At 42.3% G+C, this 18,197-nt stretch overlaps 1 protein-coding gene across 2 annotated transcripts in view; it reads right to left on the minus strand.

Annotated features, from left to right (window-relative positions):
- Positions 1-18,072, minus strand: part of SLC4A4 (solute carrier family 4 member 4) — a 237,630-nt gene extending 219,558 nt beyond the window's left edge. Inside the window, exons 1-2 of one of the 2 annotated variants that reach the window (XM_056354489.1) lie at positions 2,049-2,155; positions 66-209 (exon numbers count right to left, since the gene is read on the minus strand). The gene's annotated coding sequence lies outside the window, so the exon portion shown is untranslated. Of the gene's footprint in view, positions 1-65; positions 210-2,048; positions 2,156-17,279 lie in introns of those variants that run through there. The other variant, XM_056354481.1, reaches the window with a different exon arrangement.
- Positions 18,073-18,197: the final 125 nt, after the last annotated feature.

The raw sequence follows: 18,197 nt of genomic DNA on the forward strand, positions 1-18,197 counted from the left end.
GATCTCAGTAACTTCAGAAGCTGTACACACACATAGTTTTTTCTTCAGGACTTACTACTCCCTACCTCTGAAAAGCTTGTGTGTAGACTCCCTCCTACGGTGCACGGGTACACGCACTCGCTCATGCTCGCTGGGATAAACACAACTTCTGACTTCTCCTTCCTTTTTAACTATTTATTGCTCCTTTGATTTTCAGGTGAGCAGCTTATCTGAAATAAAAATTTACATCTCAGTGGAAGCTCAAAGACATCAGTTTAAACTAAACCCTTACACTACTACCTGTGAGGCTTGGGGGTTTTATCCAGATTGGTGGTGGTGGTAACTTGTTTGCTCACCGTCCTATAGCCTTCATGAATACAGCTCCCAAATGCTCACAAGTAGCCAAGGTACTTTAGCTTTCCCTTCTTGACCAAGAGACATGACTTTCTCATAAAATGATACAAAGATGTTATACATGAGCACCATGCTTGCCATTCTCAAATGCCAGATACTTAACTTTTAAAACTAGTTTTCTAGTGGATTTCCCTAGGAACAGGTCATGTCTCTTAAGTAACCAGTTTTTATGCCGGTCAACCACAAGACAACAGCACCATCCAGCGGCCCCTGCCTCAGCCAACGCCTTCCAGGGCTATGAATTAATTCCAAGTACCATTCCAAGGGGCATCCACCTTGTGAGGCTTTCTCAGAAATACCGAAGTACTTCAACTCCCTCAGTTTCAATTGGGCAGGTTATTTCCCTGAGAAAGTGGGGCTTCATTTCCACAGGGGATAAACCCCACCAACGCAAATAACCACAAATGATGGTAATTTTCAGACATTTTAGGAGTCTCTTGTTTTCAGTCAGCATTTAAATCACTTTCCACAAATATCCCTTCCATATTCTCCTGTGGCCGGGACCTTCAAACCATTACTTAATACAGGTCATTCTACCAAAAAGTTCCTATATCTAAGAGCTGGCACACTTCCTCAGCAGTCTCCAAGCAAGAGTTTTGGAAAGAGAACCACACAGGAGTCCCTGACCACGGTGTTTTATATTCTTCGATGAAAATACCAAGAATAATCAGATAATGGAGTCAAACGTTTGTGAGCCACCTGCAATCAGTAGTAGGGCTGTGTATCAGTATGACTCGTTATTAAATAACATGTAAACAAAAAGTTTTGGCAAAAAATCCCCTATCATTTATGTTATGCATTAATAGTCATTTACATCAGAAAACCAAACCATGCAACATCAGGTATCTCCTCACATTGCGTGATTCCATAGCTGCAAGCTTTACAGAATCCAGCGCTGACCAAGAACCTAAGTCCGTGTTAAAATGTACATTCCTAACTAGAAACAAACTTAAGAAAACAGCAAACCAGACAGCTTCTGACAGTTCTGAGGTGTCAGCCGCTCCCTTCATCATTGCAGGCCACTGGTCTGAAACCTGTTGGTGACTAAGGGACCTCCACACTTAAGAGGTTAAGAGCTAAAGGGCTCCTCAAACAAGGAATTTCCAATCTGCTGGTCCTGGAGCACTTCAGATCACCAAAGATCTTAACCACTCTCACCTCAAGACAGAGAGCAACACAGTAATTTTCAGATGACACTCCTCAGGTTTGCGGTATAAACTGTCCCTTTTTTACTGTGGGACAGTACAATCCTTTGAGATCAATCTGGTTTGGGCATTCACTAGATTGCTTGGGAGCTGGGACCAAAAATTCTAAGGAGTCTGTATCCAAGCTCTGGTCATTCGTCAGCTGGGGATCACACCTAGCATTCCAGCACACCTTAGCTGTTACCTGAAACCATAGTACAAAGGGACTTTTTTAAACAGCAGCATTCCCATGAGTTCCCATCTCGCTACACGTTCTCAGGAGACCACCTATGGCTAACTATTTCTGGGACTTTTTGTTCCAAAGCTTAGACTTCATCAGTGGGACATCTCCTTTCTCTGAGGCAAGTTTCATTTGAGGTCACCCAGTCCTCTCCCTGCTGAACCCTACACACTGTTTTTGCAAAACAGCAATTCCAGCTTGCTTATGCTGCTCTACTTTCTAAAATTTACCTGGGACAAAGGGTTATCTCTCTGATCTTTTCATGGGTGATGTAACAACACGTTGAAGGAAGATCACTGTTAGACTAAATTCCTCCCAGGTGTCTTATAATTATAAAGCAACAGTCACAGGGCTGTAGCAATAAAAGAAGAGAGGTTAGCTTTAGTTAGCTGAGCCAAAAGACAATTTAAAAAAAAAGAAAAAAGCCAAATGGCAGTTGTATAAAAAGCAGGAATAAACACTGTACACCCTTGTTACAGAAAGAACTGGCATGATCTCATCTCAAAAGGGATTTAGGTGCTTAATTGCCTCTGCAACCAATTCAAACATTCAAAATTCCTGAGTCTGAAGTGCAGATTTAATAATAAAATGTTCTTTTACCTACCAGAAAGACTGTTTTAAAAGTCAACTGTAATTAAATGCTGACAGGTCTCTGAGCTAAAACCTTTTGTAACAGTAGCACGGACACAGTGTCCCACTGTTAACATCACATTTTACACTCTGCAGGGACCAGTTTCCCTTTTCTTCTGCGGCATTACTCAGGCATGGAACAACCCAAGAATCTAATCCCGCTTTCCTTTAGGTTCACAGGACCACAGAGGTTCCTCCTACAGGATATTTTCCCACCAGTCTCTAAGCCATGGCACACTTACTCAGTCTGCAGCCAAATCCCAAACACACTGCAGGATGTCCCTTTACCTTGACACTAGAGAACCAGTTTATGGTTTACCTCTCTTCCCGTCACATAACCATGAGCTGGAAGTGCCCAACCGAAATATTAAGTCATGTGTACAGCTGAAGCATACATTGGTTACGGATCGGACAGAAAGAAACGACGGCAGCTGTTGCTGGGGGCTTCCTCCATTACCTTTGATGCATTTCTGCTCTTTCTTTGTACTTCTGGAATAAGTCACCTTCCAGCTTTACAGCAGCAGATGCTGGAGGACTGCAAGAGTCTCAGATACTGCCAGCCATACCAGGAGCTGTACAGATGCCTATGACAAATAAAAGAGAGTATTTATATTGTGCTCAGAGGCCTCTTAAAGGGCCCATGGCCAAACTGCGGGGGGGGGGGAAAAAAAAAAAAAAAAAAAAAAAAAAAGGACTCGGTTGCCAGCTGAGCCAGGCTTCAGCTTAAAACTCCTCTCTATTAGTTGTGCAGGCCCTGGGGCTCTGCTAGAGGTGGATTCCCATCAGGACACCAAACCAGCTTATTATCACAGAGCAAAAAGTTCTTTTTCTCTCTGTGGCCAAGACAAGCAACTGTGGGACTTGATGAAGGCAATTAGATCATTATCGTGTCAGAACCACTGGGCTTCTGCTGCTACCTATCCTTGCTTATACAGCAAATACCACACACACACCCATTTCTCAACGGGTAGGAAAGGGAGGAAGGACTCTCAAGGGGATGGATGAAATCAAGTGGTCGTGCCACTAGAACTTCAAGAGCGACCAAGGCTATTTGGCTATCATTAAAGCATCAGATTAGCCAGTCCATTCCTCAAGCACACTCATCCGAGAAAAGAGGAAGTAAAAGAAAAAAAGACAAGCCCTAAGGCCGCAGTAACCAACTGGAATAAAAACCCACCACAAAGCACATGCATGTGCCCAAAACTGTTCAGCCTGTGGCCGAGTCTGGGAAACCCAGAAGCTGAGCACCAAGGACAATTCTCAGAAGGATCAGTACAGCAGTATGGGAACGATTTTCAGGAGTTAGCCTCCTTCCACTCAGAGCACATTCTGACAGCCCTTCCCTACATAGCCCAGCCCACCAAGGCTACAGAGAACAAGCCAATCCTGTCACCCATCTCCAGCATCCTCAACAAACAATTTGGCTGCAAGGCCCAGTTTGCTGAAGCTCTCAAATGTTTGCTTAAGGAGTGACCACCAACCAAAACCAAGAGTTATCTTCTGGCTTAAGAGTTACTGCCAGGCTTCCCAATCTCATTGCCTTACTCAAGCTCCCTCTCCTAAAGCCGAGCTTCCCTACTCCTGCCTGCTACGCACAACACCCGGGGCAGGCTGCCTGGCAAGCTCCAGGCGTGAAGCCTTACAGCATACAGAGAGGGGGGGAAAGGGGGGGACGTGAGCATTTAACCATTATCAGAGTGCCCTCTTTGAACCACAAAGATAGCACACATCACCGTAGCTCACCAGAGCATAAGAATGGACAGTATATGGCAGTACTAGCATGGAAACTTGCAGCAAACAGTCTGGCATTCAAAAAAAACACAAGATTTATGTCTTAGGTTAGGACTGACCAAACAGGAATATGCCGATCCAGCCTCCTTAGCTTGCAGCAATGCAGCTCCAGAGCTTAATCATATATCCACATAGCAAGCAAACAAAGGCATCCATAGCCCAAACAGGAGTGCAAGGCAGTTGCAAAGGGCCCAGGGCACAACTGCCACCCTCCACAGCTGGCGCAGTTCACATTCACACAATACACTAGGTGCTTCTGAGGCTTTCAGCTCAGGGGGCCTGGGTAAACAGCTTAGCTTGCTTTCCATTTTTCCTTTTCACCTAGGGATACCTTAAACTCAGTTTGATAAACCCCAAAGCTCTAAATAACCTCAGAATGACTTTCTGCTTCAGTCCTCTCCTGTGGCAATGGCCTGGGTATACAGCCATGCTTTCACTACTACGCTGGGTACCCCAATTACCTCCATTCCACATCTGTAAGGCAAAACTGCCTCTACGTAACAGCTTTTTTTCCTCACTAGAGCGCCGGTACAACAGAGGGTATACCAGACTCTCAGGCTAACTGCATGTGTCGATGACATTGTAGAAAAGTCCAGATAGGTTGCTGCCTGAGCAGGGGAGGGGTGGCACCAGGAGTAGACATGTACAATGGCACCCGCTGGTTCCCAGTCATCTGAGATGGGCACGAGTTGTCCAGGCTTTTACAGAGAAAACATTCAGAGAATCTTTCTGCATAAGAAAACCAAAACCCATAGCCCATGTACTAAGAGATTACAGGAAAGGCAACCATGAGACAGCAAAAACTGAAACCATAATTAGCTGTTATGATTACTGAGTAGTAACTATGTTATGTGTGGTCACAGCGCAATACTCAGCGTTTGGAATCACTGACTGACTACAAGCCCTGTCTAGATGCTGCAGGCACATTTTTTCAGAAGCACTGCAATACCTAGAAGTTTCTTCCAAAGCCCATGCAGAATGTGGCAAAAATCTGTCAGGGGCTCAACAGGCACTGTCAGGCAGGAAGCATTTCTGAAAGCCCAGGCAACTTCACCTTATGTGCTCACACAGAAGCTATGCTCCTTTGCAAATCTAAGCATCACTGAGACAACAGTTTACACAGAGAGGTGTCAAGAAAGTGAGGTGATACCCCCTGATAATGCAGGGGCACAGGATTAAGCCCCAATCACACAGAGTCCTCAAGAAAGACTAAAGAATGATCCTGAACTGTGCTAGGGTAGGTGGAGTCAGAGACAGAAATGAAATTAAGCATGTTAACATAGGCTGCATTTTTCTTCTTAAGACAGATAAGGAGAGTGCTAGAGGGCTCTCAGCAGGGAAAAAAATACAACTGGCTTCGAAAAGTTGTGAAATTTTTGCCTATTTCCAACCAGCTGCCTCAGTGATGGGAAAGGATGAGCAATTGTTCCTGGACTGGGAGGGGGGGGAAAAAATCAGCTTTCCCAAATCATTATGGAAAATAAACCCAACAAGAAGTCATACAAAAGCATGAGCTGCCCAACAAACCTCAAATGACATGGTCAACTTGATGAGAACCTAGTAGAAGGAAATCCCTTTTGCTCCTTTCTAGCTGGTACCCAAGCATCTAGTAGAACTAATAGGGAGTTACACGAGTCCCAATTACATCATTTTATCTGTGCCAAGTAGAAGGAAAAAAAAGTCTTTTGTGAGGGAGGGCTCAGTAAGTCTCTTGGCAGAGTCCCCACTTGAAACCATAAAATATTTAGATATAACCCCTTTGATCCCAGAAGGCTAAACTCCACAAAGATCTCAAGCAAAGCCAACAAGTCATGGAAATCAAAGCAAATGCTGAAGGATTGAGGAGGATGGAGCTGCAGAAAAAGATTACAAAGGCCACAGGCTGCCTTTGTAACAAAAAAGGAAAATTCAACTTCTTGACAGATCCAATATTGACCAATTGACTGTGCCAATAATAAATTCTGTGCTACAAGCATGTGAGAAACTAGTTCACTCACGCCAATGTACAATCAGGCCAAAATACTACTAGTTACTGTTTCGATGGAGCCTGTTCTATCAAAAGAAATCCACAGTTCAGCAAAGCTACTCTTAAGTTCTTAAATTAAACCTTTTAGTGACTCTACTGCCTCTGAACTTGCTCTTTCGGTCACTCAAAAGACATTTATCTAACTCACACAGCATTCAGCTTTAAACAAACAAATAGATGAACACCGATAAACAATTTAATTAGAATACTGCTACAAATCACTGGAGATGGGGTTTCTGCAACAATATGCCAGGGGCAACAAGCAGAGTGCTGTGGTAAGCAATTTGTAAGAGTAGTTAGGACACAACAAGAAATCAGAAATGGGCTGGGGTGGAGGTTTTCACTAGCCTCTAGAGAGACTACCCACTCGACATGAATTCTAAGCAAATCCATTAATTACAAGGAAGTCGTAACACCTTCTTCCTTTTTCTTAGGTAACATCTAAACATACAGAGTTCCTTACTGACAGGAGAAAAGCAAAGAGCTCTAGGGTAAAATGGAACTCCAAATATTATACATATACATATTTCAGAAACAAAGGCAATTCTCCATATTATTTATATTTGCAGTGTATTTTATATTGCAGTATCTCTATAACACTGTTTTCATATTCCTAAAATCAGTTTTTTCAAAGCTGTAAGAATCAGCCCAATTCTGTCCCTTATGATGTCACTGCTTGACAAGTGACATGAAGTGGGGGACATCAACTGTCTCACAAAACAGAAGTTCAGACACATGCTCTCTTCAAGAAGCTGTGTTAAACATCTCATTTATCCATCTCCCATCACTGACTTTTTAAAAAACTGAATACACTTATTCTTAAACCCAGGAGAATTAAAATATCAAGTAGAAAAAAGAGAAAAAACACACAACTCTTATCCAAAGCACAATACAAATACTTCAAATTGTACGAGTGTCAGAGCAAACCACCACTCTAACCTCTTTCATTAAACATTTACACAGACAGCTCATCTGCGTATCTCATTCTCAAGCAAACAAATCGAAGTTTGGAGTCAGATGTGTTTAGCTGGATTAGAAATCACTTTCCCTTTCACCCTTCCAAATTAAAGACATGAAACAGAGATAAGAAAGGCTCAAAAGCACTGTCAAGTTTCGGACCAAAAATTACTTTTCTTAGTCCTTTCTGAGCATGTTCTCCTGACTAGGAGATGCTATTAGAAAAATCAAACAAACACACACTAACTTGATGGGTTTCTCCTTGATGATACGCTACATGCCAGGAAAAAAACAAAACAAAACAAACCTCATGCTCTTACAACATGTGCTTAACTAAGACCTAGTTCAAATAAATAGCTTTGCCCAGACCTTTACACTGAGGCCAGGTCTATGCTGTGGGCTAACCATCAATAGCTTTACCTTGCTTTATGGCAGCAAAGGGCTTGTCAGGTGAGTGTAGCCCTTCCTGGTGAAAACACAATCTTGCTATAAGAGCTTACTCCCGTCTTCCTAGGCAAAACCTGCACCGACAGATCTTTTCAAAAGAAACAACTGTGCCAGCAGAAGACGCAAGACAAAAATGCCTGCCAGATTTGTAATGGCCTCCTTCATTCTTTAACCTATGCTTATTTGGCAAAGGAAAAAATATCAGTAGTTCCCCTTCAAAGCACCTCTTATTCACTAAGTCTACCAAGGGTGTAAACACCTGACCCTACTAGACCACTGGAGCACCTAGCCCCTTTAAAACTGATTCTTCCTACTCGCATAATGCTCTAGTACCGCCATTGTCCTATCATCTCCAGTGTCCAGAGGCGGAGCTGATATGGTAGAGTGTGATCAACTACATCGCCACGGTAGGATTACAGCAAGTCTCCTTAGCCCCATCAGCCATCATCTATAAGGAGCAAAACACCAAGTACTTCCCTTTGTACGTGGCCCAGGGCACACAAACCTTCTACACAGGCACAGAGGGAGAAGCAAAGACATTAAAATTTCTCAAGGGACTTACCCTTGCCTTTTCTTTCTGCCACTGTTGCTCCCTCAATTGTCTAGCACGCAGGAGCCAGAACAAAGGCTTTGCCATGTCACTGGCAAGGCAGGAACTCAGCACCCACCTGCTCTCTGAATGCTGAAGTTTTGGCAATGGCTCAAGGTAACAGAGGTTAGCTGCACAGATCATTCCAGCTGTAGCAGTACCAGCATTACCTTAAACTGCATTCCATCTCTGTTTCCTTCTATCAGGTACGGGATGTAAACTTGATATAGTGATAGCTCTTCAAGCATGTCCAAGTGGCACTTTCCACTTATCTGTATTGTTGTCAACTACACAAAAGCAGATCAATTTTTATCCTTCTCTTCTTTAACAACAACAACAAACCTCATGGCCAAACAGACCTTTTATTTCAAACCTGGAAGTAAAATTTCACCAATCAATTTCCTTCTAACATCTATAAATCTACTTGGTCTAGTCTCTGCTTGACTCATTCACTCAGCGTGTTACGTGACACATTCTGTTTTATTCAGGTCATTGCCCATTCCCACCCCTCGCTCAGTCATTTCAATAAGGAACACAGTAAAGTCCAAAGCAATAGTTCAAGTTCAAAACAGATTTTGTTCTCATCTGTGATGTCCAAGGTCACACAGGAAATGGACAAGCCACTCCACACTGTCTCAGCTTAGTACTCTTTAAAAAGGGGGGGATACTACTACTTTATTTGTAAAGCACTGTCACATTAGCAGATGGCAGTCTTAGGAACTCCTTAATTTAGGTTTCAAAATAACTTGATGCAGGTTTCAAAACCATTTTTTGAGCTCAGCTTTGTTACTGTAATAAAATCACACACTCTTTACAAATATATGGAACACCTCCTAACTAGTATAAGGCATGTTTCACTAGTAATCTATATAGGCAGCATGTAGACGATACACTTGGCTTACTTGGACTGTACCATTTCACTGTTCCTTAGAACACCTTCAGGGCATTAAAGTAAGACATTCCTAAAGTATTTACTTTCCCCATTTCTGGTTTAAGGGTCACGTAGTTTTCCACATGCACAGTAAAAATACTTACCAATTCCACCACTTTTGACACAACTAATTCCCCCTCTCCCAGAAAACGCCCAACTAGTAGTAATGGTCTACAACACCAACTCTGAGCTGCAGGCTGCAGACTCCTGAGGCTGCGGGTCAAAGGATTTGCAAAAGCTAACAGAGAAATGGGGCCTTCTCTCAGGAAGCTTACATTGGTTCCATAAAAGTATATCCCACCTCTAAAAGCAGTCTAAACCAGAACTAAGAGCCGCTAGTCCACAAGTTCCAAATCTGCCAGCCATCACGGACCTCTCAAAAAAACCAAGAGCCTTCATTTTGGCCACCAAGGGACAAAAAATACCATCCTGTGGGTGCGATTCTCCTCTCTCATCACTCGCACAAAGCAGAAGCAAGTTGATGAAATGTTACTGTGGCAAAAAGAATGTCTGCATCATACACTGCTGCTGAAGCAGAAACAGCGCATGCTTTCCTGCTGACAGCACAGCCCCACTCGCCCCAACTGGTGCGCGCAAGTCACCCGAGTCTGATTTCCCAAGACTCTTGCTGGATTGTGCATGCTACAGAGATCTTAATGGACTCCATTTAGCAATAGCCTACTTCAAAGCTAGCCTGCAAATACCTCAATCTCACCCTGGATTACAGCATAGCTATTTCCTGTAAAGACAGAAAGCTTCTCCATCTCTGATTTCTGTTTCTTGGTTTGATTTTTGTGAAACTATTTTGAAATGAAGCTTCAATAATGAACACGAGCCAAAAATTTAGTCCAGGGCATCTCGTTCTCTCTCATATCCTGCCAGACAAAAAATACTGTAAAGGCCGTATCATTAAGAAGAGAATCAGCTCTACCATATGAGTATCTCCCTTTCCAACATCTGTCTGCACCTCCAGCTTGTGGGATCGAACAGGAACACTTTTAGCAGGATTGCCCCTGGACCATTCGTCAGTCTTTCTGAAATCAGTAAACAACTTGTCTCTGTATGAAAGCCTACAGATTCTTAAAGAGAAATCAATACATAAAATACCTGGCCTAGCACAACTAAGACTGTACCCTAGAGAGTACATTAGATTTGCTGAATACCATGGAGACAGTCTAGATTTACAATGCGTCACGACAAAATCAGATTAATCACAAAGTATTCTAAACCTAGCATGTTACTTACTGTTAGCATATTTAACTTCAGCCTGAGCTGGACTCATTTTCCAATTTAACCTTAGTGTGCGATATTGGCTATCACTAAAGGCTTTATTTGCCTCTTCCTTGCACCCAGCTTTTTCTCACTCCATTCTTCTTGTTGAACGGTTACCAGCCTTTCATATCACCCACCTTGCCTCCGCTGCACCAAAACTCTTAAACTAACCAGTTATTCTTCAACCCATACATTCTCCATCTTACCCTTTTTCAGGAGGGGACAGGTATTATCATCAAGCACATATCAGCAGCAAACATCTCCTGGTCACTAGTTTACTTAAGATTGACAGCACCTCATCGCTGTTATCTGGACCCCCTGCTACCAGGGCTGATTACACCACCTTTTGAAGCAATTCCTCATCTTCCAAGGTTCTTAAATTTGTAGTCTGTTTCCATTGCTACAGACAAAAGTTTGCAGAAATCGTATCAGTAGAACTCTTTAAGTGCAGTCCCCTTTTTCCATGTCAGTTGACAACTCCCACGCAAGTATTCCACCCTTTACTTTTTCCATATGACTGTTTCTTGCAGCATCAAGCATCACTTATGGAGACCACATCCTGGCTCCTGCTAGTCTTACATCTTACTCAAGTAAAAAGGTATACTCATTCATTACCTGTTTACATCTTACTTTTCATTTCAGGTATATCTATGCATTCATTATGTCCAGGCTCATAACAAAATTTCTTTCGCTTAAACATGTCTCAACTCCCTCTCTTTAAAATACAGCAACTAAGAACTTGCCTCTAGCCCCTTCCCCCCTCCCCAACTACTCATGCAGCAGTTAAAAGGTTAAAAATACAGAACAAATCTTAAGGCACTCCTTGCTATCAGCAGTGCAGGTGCTACCAATGAGTCATGCTCAGAAAAGCAACCTGTCCAAGACCACATGATTCAGCAACAGTCAACACTAGAACTAAGGACTTTGAAATACTAACGCTTTGTTATTATTTCAAATTAAAGCTGATTTTACAAACATTAAACATGTCCCCTTAAAACAAACAAAACTAACCAAAAATAACCATAAAACCAAACTACATACAGCCGTAATAGCCATTGTTTAACCAGTACCGTGATCTTGCAAGTCTTAACATAGGTCAGAGACAGCACTGAAAAAAAAAAAAAGTGGAAATTAAACTGGGGGTCACAGCAGTGCCCAAACCCAAGGGTGTTCATGAAGAAACCTGCAGGGTAGATACCCCAAAACCTAAAGCATAGTATTTTCATTTGTCTGTACTCACCTACAACGCTATGCCACAGCTGAGGTTTTCTGCTAAATAAGGAAAGCAAACTGCATTTTATACAGCCTTAACATGTTATTCAGTGTATGATACACAAAATATGCTGGTAGCTCATTAAGTTAACAGGATTCATCACAACTGACTTTGAGAAACACGGCAGAAAGGCAGAATGTTAGGAAAAACCTTGCTAGTAACATTAGCTGCTAGGCTTTCTTGTCTAGAAATCCATACACCAAGCTGGCCACAGGAGAGAAAAATTGAAGAAATACAGCTTTCTTCTATCTCAAATAAGGGGGGGTGGGGGGAGAGACACTTTGCATGGAGTAACGCTTGGGGGGGAAAATCAAGTTACTTGCCATGTTCAATAAACACAGTGCTCCCTTAAAAAGAGACTATAAAGACTTTTAGTAAAATTTACCAACAAACAAAAAAACCCCAAACAGAACACCCTGAAATCAAGAAGCAGAAGTGGAAATCTGTACTTACATTAAGAGGCTGAGAATTCTAGTATGAACATCTACTTTCAAGACCCTAGAGAAAGGCAACGTCATTCAGTGGACACGCTATTCCAGCCAGCAGGAAATGGTGTAGGACAGATCTAATCCCTTGCAGAAATGTCTTCAAAGATCTAAACCAACTACAGCTACCCACGGCAACCATCAGTACAGTAACAGCCAATAGTTTAGCCTAATTACATAGGCTCAGACTGCAGGAGCTCAGGAGATAAAACGACAGACAGAGCAGTGTGGGTATCAGCACCCAATGCATATGCTGTTGTAAGTTAATGAAACACAAAGGGTTCAGTCCAGCTGCAGAAGGAGAATCAGGTTATATTCCGTGATATATCAGGTGCTAGAGACAAGCAGAGCAGAACATGCAAACAAAACCCCCTCAAAGACAGCACAACAAATATGGAGACAAAGCCCTGACAAAAAGCAACTAAAAGGAGGACTTTGCAGATCCAGAAACCTTCAGTCCCTGCTCCACAGAAAGCAGTCAGAGAATTGCCACATTTTCAGCAATGCTTTCTGACCTACTGCCAACATGACTCCAACTGGATTGTAAAGGCAATTCCAGAAGCAATGCTAACAGCAGTATTTAAAGCCAAAAGTGCAACCAGTTGCTGGAGATGTCCTCATCTGAGAGCAACGGGCAAGTGCAGAACATCAATAAAACATAAAACTAAGATGCATTATCACTTTGAGTGTATCATGGGTGAACAGCCTTGGGAGAAAAAGAAATGTTCAGTTAGTGACTCACCTCTGGCATGGACAAATTCTTTAGCCCTATGGCATGCATAGCCTAACTATAGGTCTTAACAGACACTATGAAAAGCCATTTCTTACAGGAGCTAGGTAACTACAAACGTGACCAAGATGCTAGCGGCATCACACAAGTTTAAGCATGTGATATAGCCATTACACTTGACAGATACAATCAGAAATAATTTCTAGAGCGTACCATGCCATAGCATCTTGGCATCACTCAGTCCTGCCCATACTAAAATGCTGCACAGGATGGGAAGCCCCAAGCAGCAGGACAATCGCCCACTTGGCCACAAGCCTCATGCTGTCCTCCAAGGAAAAGGCTAATCTTGTGCATAAACTACAATTATGTTCAAAGGGGACAGAGCATAAATCTCAGCAGGCAAGAGCTGAAACTGGGAGATCAATATGTACTTCACAGCTGAATGTCTAAGAATAGTAGGGGCACTCATTAGCTACAAATACACAATTGTAAGCACAAACACAATAGCACGAGGCATGCTGAAAACAGACACTGCCCAAGAAAAGGAGGGCTCCCAGCCCCAGACAATTTCAGTTAACTCTCCAAGACCTAAACCTGCTCAATTCCACAAAACGGAGCTACATTCCTTTGTCACAATACAAATGAAGCCTATCACTCAGAAACCAGAACATTTAAAGCACGCTCCAGCAGGAACTGCAGTTAAAACAGGCCGTAAAAGCTACGGGATTCTAACAAGCTATTGTCAGACCATGGTCACAGTACACTGCAACAGAAACCCCATGAGAACAAACTCATCAGTCAGTTGACCAAGTGCGTATCCCCTAGGCAATAACAAAGCAGAGACAGCAAAGAAACCGTGGACAAGTACACATGAAATACCTACCCAGCTATGCTGGACCATTGCAATAAACCCTTGTGAAACAAGCAGCGTTGCAGATCAGGAACAGATACCTGAAGTCCTGCTTTCTATAAAAGCGGGTCTTCTCCTCCCGAGGCGCAGCCCAGATGGGACACAGGCAGCCAACCCAGACCAGTGGATCTGCTGCAACAACAGTCGATGACCTGAGGCCACTGTACACAGCTGAGAGGGTCAGGGTAAAGGCCACCAGCTAGCCCCACAGAGAGGACAAAGCCAAAGGTGAGTGGAAACTTAGCAGAGAGCAATAGCTATTGTGTTAGGAAAGTAGCAGGGGCAAATCTGAACATAATTAATGAAAAAAAAGAGCACACTCTCAGCATACAGCCATAGACAGTGCTGAAACTGTTGTCTGAAGAGCAGACTTGTGGCCCGGTGTGCAAGAAGAAAATTTTCACATGCTCAGGGAGACATCGCTTATTTATTTCAGGTTTGCACAGAGCTGAGGGCTAGGTGCTGTTCCACAAAGCAAGCCCCCCTAAGGAGACTTCTTGCAATGTATATGTACAGTTGGTAAGTTTCCAAATCCATCCTCTTTACACTGGTAAGTTAGCAATTGACATAGAATTATAATATGGTTACACACCGATTTCCACTATCAAACATACTCGGGGGAGGGGTCTTTACCTGGGGAAGGGTCTTTTTGACCTACGGGTGTGATTTCTAGTATTATAATGAGGGTGGTTCAGTTAAGGATACATGGACCTTGAGTATTCTTGCCAAGCTGGCAATGCATCCTCAAAGTATCCTTATTCAAAGCCTAATTGTTCCAGTGTCCTTGCTCAAAGAATGGCTGTGTACTTTTCTCATTACAGACTAAACTTGTCAACATATACAAAGTATATCATGCACAACGCAATCAGAGACCATTCTAAACTTTCCAAGTTATCCTTCAACAAAACCAGGAGGAGTTAGGAAGAGCCCCAGCAATCAGGTGGGTTAACACAGGAGAACTGCTCAGAAAAGACGACTAGAAAACCTAAGGTAATGAACTGGAACAAAGACAGAAGCCCCATCCTCAAGTAGGCTGCATACCAGTGAAATTTTGGCTTTAACAAGTCTGTTACAACTTGCACGAGATCATGGTTTTAGTAGTTATTAAAAGACAAGTCACAACTTAGAAGGAAATGGGGAGAAAAAGCACAAAATGCAGAACAGTGAAAAATCTGGAGGAAGCACAGGAACGTACTCTGAATGAACTGCAGCAGCAGTATCTTTGTCAGTAACTCTCAGGAACTGACTGCCTTTTTCTGGCAGTACCATTAGCCAGCAAACATAAACAGTGCGAGCTGGATCACCCTAACACTCTGGAGATATGTATATGTTAATGTACACCCTGCCCAAAACATTGGGAAAAGCACTCAGCAGAAATCCAAGATGTGGGCAATACCTTATATTCTATTTCAGCATACACTGTATTATTATTTACACTATCGTATTATTTATACCCATGGATTGAAACCTAGACCTAAGAACAACAAAAGTCACCTACACACAACAGCCTAGGCTTTTAGGCTCTGCACATTACATTGATTTCACATCAGCACTGAATACCACCCTAAGGTAAAATAAATCACTTCACTTACTCCCAGTACGGAATCCACACTCCTTGTCACTAGTGGATTTCAATCAGAATTTCAGTGGATCCATACCCAGTTCAGGCTTATATTTGGCACATTAAGTACCGTGCGTGGCTTCAGTTAGTAGAATTCTTAATGGCTTTATTTTCCCAGTATGCTGCCAGCATTACTATCACTCGCTGTCTGCACTCGGACAGGAGAGCTCAGTGCTAGATGACTGTTATCACTCAGACACACCAGGATTAATGTTATCCACGCGCCAATGTTCACTCACAGAACAGAAACAGCTGGTGGCTGCACGGAAGAGACCTTCTGGTGTCAAAACCCCCCCTGTTAGCTCATCCTTTTCTAGTCTTTCCCTTAATCCAGCAGAGGCTTGCTTTATCCCCCTCCCTCCAGAGATCAAGATCTATCTCATTCAGTAGAGTATTTATTAATCAGTGTAACGGTTTTTTGCTTGGGCAAAGTGAGGGAGTGACCTCTTCCTTCTTTACCTTTTCCAAAGCCATTCACTATTTAAACCCTGATCTCGCAGCCAGCTCGGGAAGCAAGAACCGAGGACACAATGACCTCGTGTGGCAGATTCCGCACACAGCTTCCCCATTACCAGTAGCTACAGGGACAGCAGCACAGGTTTTGCCATCAATTTTTATTTCAGTATTAGATTTGTAATATGTCTCCTTTCCTCAGAAACGGTCACAGGTTTTGGTAGCATCTTTTCCAGTGAGCTAACTTCAATTGTGCAATTGACGTTGCACTGATGGCTTTAATAAGTATCTTTTGAAGCAAATAAATAATTTCTATTGGCCACGAATCTGGGCCTGGGCCCCCTTTCAGGAGGGCATCAAAACATCCCAGTGATAAATCTAAAACCAGGGCTGCCTTCATTCTCAATTCTTCAGTAGAGCGCTTCAGACCTACAAAACAGCACATCAATATTAACTAACTAAATCTCCCAGCCTTCTGAAGATGTAGGGAGATACAGTATTTTAAAGATACAAAGACAAGCAAAGAGAGGTTTACTCACACTCACGTAGCGAGTCTAAACAGGAACTGGAAAAACAATCCTAGAGTCCCTACACCTAGCTACACTGAAACCTCTTGGCAATATCAATTGCATGCTTTTTTTTCCTAAGATTTAACTTAATTATTACTACATACATACTTCCCCAGTCTCTGCTTAACAGTTTATGGTGAGTTTCTCCTGTGCCATTTTTATTTCACCAATAGATTCCTGGAGTCTAATTACTGGAAAAAGAACAGAACAATTCAATACTTGTCACATTTTGCACACAACTATATTATTATGAAGTCTGCTTAAATAAACAGAAAACAGTAGAAATAAGCAACCAGCACAAAACTATAGAAAATTAAATTCTACCCACAAAACTGGTTGCTGTTCTAAGCATTTAGATTAAGAGAACTTAAAATCCACTACACAGAAAACAACTACAAGGACTGAAAACAATATGAGGCAATATTATGTCCACTGGTCACACGTGTACTTGCATAGCAATTAAAACACTACCAATCAGTATTTTAATCTGTATCCCAAGTGTAAAAAAACCTAACAAACCCCACATACCCATTTTGTTTCCCGATCATGATGAGACTTGATCAAAACAAGCAAGCATTTCTAGCCAGTTCCATCAAAGGATCTCTTACCCAAGGGAAGAGAAAAGGGCACAGCATTCAAAGACTGAAACAACATCATCACCAGACAGCAGAGAGCAGCTCAGAAACCTTCCATCTCTCTAATACGCAGAAAACCAACACAACAGTCCTGTTTTGCGGTAGCCTGGGAATAGATTTAAACAAAGAAAAGAATACTGACAAATTTGGAAGTCTGAGGTGTGAAGTTTAAGCTGACACACAGGCAGAACAGGCTAAGGACATCTCCGCTTCTGTTTACGCTGCATCTGTCCTACATACAAATAACTGCAGCTTCACATACTTCAGCCCAGCTACTTTCAAAGCCCTGAAAAGCATGGGGGAGGGTGGGGTGTGTGTTTTGGGTTTGTTACTGGTTTTTTTCCACAGCAATTAAAAACATTCTAACAATCGGTCATGACTTTGCTCCTTCAAACGCAAACTTGGCAGTCAGAGATTTTGCAAAGCTTTCTGGAACGGGATGCAGATAACCTGCCACAGAATTTCTGTGTGCTCTGTGATGGGTTTAAAAAGAAGTCTTTATTAGAACTCAGACTTGTTTACTCCTTGCAATGAGCACTGTCATTCCAATTCCTGTAATTACATCCACAATTTTGACAGCTGAAACTGTAGGAATAATTGCACTGTTAGTCGTTACTGTTCAGACTGTTGCCAAGAATATTTTAAAGGCATCTAATATGTCTTTAAAATAAATCTCAACTGAATCTTCATCCGTTGCACCACAATTTATTTCTGGAGCAAACATCTTAAAATCCTGCCTTTTACGAGGCAACCTTGGAAGTCCAAAACAAGATTTTCTACCACACTATTGCTACATTCCACTATAACATCAATGTTATACAACACATTCCTACTGATCAGTAAGTTATACATGTGATACATTTTATGTAATCCCATGTCTCTATCCCATCAGTTCATTTCCCACACACAAGAAGTCTGAAGCCAGTCACAGCATTTCAGAAATCTTAGAGAACTTCTACAGCAGACTGAAAATCCATTATCTTAAATTCATCCATCGTACCACTATTGCGTACCAGCCATCCACAAGATGATTTCTTTTATGAGACAAGGGAGCCAACAC

This window comes from Falco biarmicus, chromosome 1 (assembly GCF_023638135.1).
Source record: "Falco biarmicus isolate bFalBia1 chromosome 1, bFalBia1.pri, whole genome shotgun sequence".
Classification (NCBI taxonomy): Eukaryota; Metazoa; Chordata; class Aves; order Falconiformes; family Falconidae; genus Falco; species Falco biarmicus.